Source organism: Cryptotermes secundus, unplaced genomic scaffold (assembly GCF_002891405.2).
Source record: "Cryptotermes secundus unplaced genomic scaffold, Csec_1.0 scaffold1467, whole genome shotgun sequence".
NCBI classification, from domain to species: Eukaryota; Metazoa; Arthropoda; class Insecta; order Blattodea; family Kalotermitidae; genus Cryptotermes; species Cryptotermes secundus.
The window spans coordinates 14168-20007 of record NW_019729919.1 but is presented as its reverse complement, the minus strand read 5'-3'; the positions used below and the strand labels follow the sequence as shown (position 1 = coordinate 20007).

Sequence of the window (5840 nt, the reverse complement as noted above, 5' to 3'; positions counted from 1 at the left end):
GAGCGGGACACCTTCCTGCTGACGACGGCCAATTTATTCTGGGGTCCACAACTTTCCCGTGTCGAATTCTTCATATTTCGTCGATGACGGTCCCTGCGCCTTTTATTCTTTGGTTCTCCGACCGGCATTACTTCGGCGTCTTGTACGGGTACCTCTAGTAGTTCTGCCGCCTCAGGTTTCCTGTTCGCTGAAGTCGGCTCTTCTTCTTCTTCTGGAGGTGCCTCCCTTTCTTGGCAGGCCATTGTCACTCCAACCGGTATCACTATGGGGACCTCTTCTTGTTGTGCCATCGCAGGTATCGTGTCCACTGTGCAGGCCAAAGTCTCTTCCTGCCAGGCTTTGAAGTCGGTGTCTAAGTTCGTCAGCATGCTATCTCCCTTTTCTTGATGGGTGCGGAACATTTCTTGCATGTGCACGCGGTCGGCATCTGCTTTTTCTCGCCAGGCCCTCATCTCTTTCAGCATTTCTTCTAAGTCGGCCTTCCTTTCTTCCTTCTCTGCCTTTCTTTCTTCCTTCTCCGTTTTCATGCTGGCGTCCATCCTAGCCAGCATTTCCATCATCTGCTGCATCTCCATCTTGTCGCAGTAGAATACTCGATGCACAATAATTCAATTTTTGGCGTGTTTAAGTTCGTATAAATTCTGACATCAAATTGTCACGTGTCCTGAGATCGAATCTCGTCGGTCACGTGTGTGAGTCCAAATCCCACTTCTGACACCAGTTGTCACGTATCGGGCGTATATCACGACAAATAACTTCACGCCGTATTTGATATAGCGAATTTTATTTCACATTCGCCCTTACAATCACCCAAATTACAGATTTACGGTTACTGCTATCTGCAGTATCACAAATAGTACACTCCAAATGCCAGAACACAACTGACTGGTTGCTGGCTAACTCGGAACTAACTTGGAGGTAACTCAAGGACTCACTCGGAGGTAGCTCCAGGACTGACTGTGAATAGCCTTCACTGCTCCTCATGTAGCCTCGATCGGACAATTGTCGTCTGGTGCCGTGTTGCTAGCCACGCTGTCTAGAGTGTTTGACTGCTGCCTAGCAACCGCGATATCCCTCGGTGACGTCTCTGGGTCTTTCTACTGATTTGGAGCATCTACCTAGTTCTGAAAAATCATTTCCATCCTTGATTCCCTCTCATTTTTCCATTTGACTCTGGATAGTGTATACAGTTGAAAAAGTATTCACAAGATGTAATGATCAAGCAGGTAGCATTCAGACTTCATATCTGGAGGCATTCCACATTCAAACATCAGCCTGTAGACCAGCTACCCTGACAGAGGATTTTTATAGCTTTATTCAGTCCCTACAGGGAAATTCCAAGAAAGCACATCAAATTGCACAATGATTGCTTCTTTCCACATTCTTTGTAATTCATTGTTCACTGCTCATCATATCATTGGATGCTTTATAGCCAGAGCTATTGGCAGCATTGTTAAATAAATTGTACAAAATGAACTGTTAACAAAACCAAGGGTGAGGCAGCTGCCTGTCTTGTTCAGTGAACTAACTCAGTGTACAGACTCTTCTTTGAAGAGCTGAAAGTTATTAAGCTGATGAAGTAAATCACTGTTATTGAATCCAGATATCCATGACTGTGTTCACAAATATGCCTGCCATTACATTCTGTCCTAAATGTGTTTATATGCTTTTTGCAAAAGCTGTCTCAGTATCATATTCTCATTTATCCTGAGATTTCCTAACTGATTTCCCTTCAGAACTGAAAACCCAAATTTGCTATCATTTCTTCTTTTTTTCACATGTATATATCTTTTCATTTCACCCTTTTCAGTTTAGTCACCCATTAATGTTAGGTGAGGAAACATGTCTAAGGAACTGAACAAATTACCTTGCATAATGATGCTTCTGACTTGTGTTTGGAAGGTGCTTCAAACCTTTGTCAGGACCCTGGCTATTGTGACTGAGGATTTCATGGATTCCCTCACAATCTCCAGGCAAATGACAGGCTACATCAATTTCCTTCCATGTCCCTTCCAAGTAATCATTCATTAATTATTCTACAATTCTCAATCACCTGAACTACTGACATTATTGTTAAACAAATGAGTGGAGTCTAGATAAACAAGCTGATAGTCTCTCAACTAGTCAAGAAATTATGCGCCTTTTGCGTAACATGAAGGGTTCATTACTGTGTTCACAAAGGCCTGCCACTGAACCCTATCCTGAGCTAGTTCTATCCAGTTAGCACCCTCTCACTCTGTTTCATTAACAACAAATTCAGTAATGTACACTCGTGTATTCTCAGATCTCCCAAGTGATTTCTTCTCTTCAATTTAATTTGTTTCATTCTGATCCATCACACTAACAATACTATAAAAAGATAAAACAGTTCCGTCCAGTGTGACTGGTGAAGATTTTTCTTATTTCGATTCTCCATGCCCTTACATGTTTCAATTCTTAAGACCATCATCAGATGGACATCGATACAGTTTGGTAACCAAAAACAACACAGTGCGTCACGAACCACCACAGGACGACATCAAAGAACCATCTTCTCAAGAAAGAGAGGCGGCACAAGTTCGGCCCCCGTCACGAGAAGTGATAAGATAGAGGACACAAACCTATTTGGTCTATAAATTCTAACTTAATTAACAAAATTAAAAAAAAAAATTAATGTATGAGGACAGCCACTGTAGATGTGAAAACTTTGGATTTTTTATCCATTTGTGTATTATCAGCATTGTATATATTGTAGCGTGTTTTGCCTCCGAAGACGCCGTTCAGATTGTTATTTGATTTATTTAACAACCTAAAGTTTTGGCTACAATTAATTATAACACTGTTATGGGTTTACACAATCTTACAAACCCTACACACTAATCTATTCATTCTGTCTTCAGTAGTCTTCAGTTATTCACAGTACAATACGGGAGCTATACCAGTGTCACTGTATTACACACTCCCAATACCTTCTCACACTATCACTTCTAATCACACATTCTGGTATTCTTCTTTCTGCGTGCACGAGTCGCTCGCTACAACTGAACTTGGCAACTGTTCCAATTCAACTGTCTTCGGCGGCTGCTACATTTTAACTGACTCCGGCGGCTATGCAATTCTCTTATAAACCCTCAGGCAGACAAGGGAAAGCGCCTTGCTTCCTGTTACCATGTTACCTGTAAACAGGTGTTGCTGGGCAACGCTGTCTAGAGTTGTTTCCTGCTGTGCAGTAACCGTGGCATCCCCTGCCACGTCTCCGCGGCAGTGGTTGCCTGACACCTGCTCCTCTGCCACGTCATCGCTGGGGAGGGGGGCGGAATGTTGACTGGCCTGTTACCATACTAGCGACAGCGCTCCGATGCCACCACGTCACCGCTGGTAGGGGAGGGGATATCCTCCATAGCGCAATGCGTCACAATATATATATATTTTAACACTCATAACACCTATTGTAATAGTGGTTTCCAAACTGTGTCAATGTCCTTCTGATGATGGTCTCTAAGGACTGAAACATGTAAGAGTATGAAGAATTCAAATAAGACAAATCTTCACCAATCTCACTGGACAGAACTGTTTTGTATTTTTATAATCTTCTCTTCAAGTTTTCTGCATCTCAGTCTACATGTATTTTTTATTTCCTCTGTGCATGCTGCATATCCCACCACTTTTGTCCTCCTTAATGTCATGGCTCTAATAATAGCTTGTGGAGAGTGCAAATTATTTAACTCTTTATTCAGTAATTTTACTTGCCCTCCTCTTACTTCCTCTCTCTTCGGTCCAGATATTCTCCTTAGCCATTTGTTCTCAGACACTCTAAATCTGTGTCCATCCATTAGAGTAAGAGACTAAGTTTCATACCCATACATATGAGTATAAAACAACAGGTAAAGTATAGTTCTGTATTTTAAATTTTCAGGTTTCTAGTTTGGAGACAGCAAGAAAGGACTTTGAATTGTGTGACAGCAAGCATTTCCTCAATTTAATTATCTCTTAATTTCATCATAAATATTATTTCATTTCAATACTATTGTTCCCTAATATATGAACTTTGTTATGTACTTAGGAATTTATTAGCTGCCATTGTGTTATGATTTTGTCCTGACCTCTGGTGATATGACATGAATCTAGACTCAATTTTCTCTACATTTGTTTCTATACCAGCCTCCCTACATGTATCTAATAAATTTTCTGTTTCCTTCTTTATTGTGTATTTGTTTCTGCCTAATAAAATAACATTGTCAGCATAATTCAGAAGATGATGTGTTTCATTCACTTCAGTCCCCACTGATTTACTTGGACCTTCCTAATGGGATTTTCTGAAATTAAGTTGAAAAACAAAACCTCTCCTGGTTTAATACTATTTGAATAGAAAATACACCAGGTAAATATGTACAAGCTTTAATTAGTCCAGTTAGTTTTGTAAGAAGGTAAAGGTTGTCCCTGTGCTTAAATGATTAAGCACTACACCATGAAGATATAAGGAGTACTGGATGTATAGATCCACATTTTCATGACCTCAACACTAGTTGGAGGTGAGTGGTCAGCTTCACGCTCTGACCACTTTATTCCCTGGGAAAGACCCTAGAACTGGTCTGGATGACTTGGAGAAGAGAAAGTTCTTGACCCTACCAAAACTCAAACTCCAACCCCACAGTCATCTAGGCCTTATCCAGTCGCTATACTGACTATGCTATCCCAGCTCCCCAGTTAGTTTCATAGGTATGTAAAATTCGAAGAGAGTATTGCACATTACTTCTTTCTTGAGTCAAAGGCTTGCTTCGGGTTTATAAATGACTGCTGTACTGTTACATTATCCTCTGATTTCTTTTTCAGTTACTGGCTAATGCATGTGAGTAAAAGATAAAGTTGTTCCTTTATTCTTAACTAATCAAGTATTATGTCATGAAGTCACATGGGGGAATGGATGTATAGACTCGCATCTTCTTGGCCTCAGCACTAGTTGGAGTTATGATATGCCCCTGGTTTGCATGTTTCCACATTTAAATGAGGACTACAGCATGTGATTTTAACACAAACTAAGAGTGTAGCAGTTTTAACAGAATTTTACAAAATATTTGTAACATATCAAAACACCTGAAGGTGACCGTTTGGGCCCAAAACCTGTGTCAAGAGTGTATAATGTTAAACTAACAGTAAATTAAGTAGTGAATAAAAATGTGTTGCAATATTGACGGACGATAAATAATAGACCTTATGTTGAAAAATTGCAATGGGATGCTGAAATACAGAAGCATAATAGTAATTGGTCAATAGCTAATTGCATAAAGAAACACATTGGTAATATGTATTCTACATTTCTTTACACTTCTTTACTGCTTTTGTACACACATGTATTATCCTAGATAATTGTACATCAGCTTCCTCACTTTCAGTTCTAGGAAAATCAATTTTGATTAACAAATGGCTCAAGGAATGAATTTCTTTCTAAAACAAATAGTTTCTGTAGGTGAGTGACGTAGGAAGTGGCCACAGATGCAGGTGGATGCCATCCATTTAGTTTCAGAGTGCTTCTTTTCTTCACAAAGATTTCGTAATAGTGCCAAAGAGACAAATCATGGTCACAACCACCTTTCTCAAACATGGCATAGGTGGAATGAATCTAACAAACATCAGTTATAATTCCTTTATGTGTTGATTATTACCCTGGGTTTTTCTACTGATGTTGATGAATATATCTAGTTTTGAACTGAAGTGTCATCCTAGTTCTGAAAAGCCTTTTCCATCCAAGATGTGTCTGATTTCAGAACAAATGTTTGGAAGTGGTGTACTCCATATTATAATAAACAAAATTTCAGTGGCATTCATTTTGATTCGTCAGGCATGTGTGTGGTGTTTATGCT

General features: G+C 39.8%; 2 protein-coding genes across 2 annotated transcripts in view; both read left to right on the top strand.

The window, feature by feature from the left end:
- The window catches only part of LOC111865879 (ubiquitin-conjugating enzyme E2Q-like protein CG4502), a 64987-nt gene extending 60762 nt beyond the window's left edge, over window positions 1-4225 (top strand). The window contains exon 5 of the mRNA XM_023854297.2: window positions 3896-4225. The gene's annotated coding sequence lies outside the window, so the exon portion shown is untranslated. The remainder of the gene's footprint in view (window positions 1-3895) is intronic.
- The window catches only part of LOC111865874 (39S ribosomal protein L46, mitochondrial-like), a gene marked incomplete at its 5' end in the record, with an annotated part of 17493 nt that overhangs the window by 7620 nt on the left and 4033 nt on the right, over window positions 1-5840 (top strand). The gene's annotated exons all lie outside the window — the stretch shown is intronic.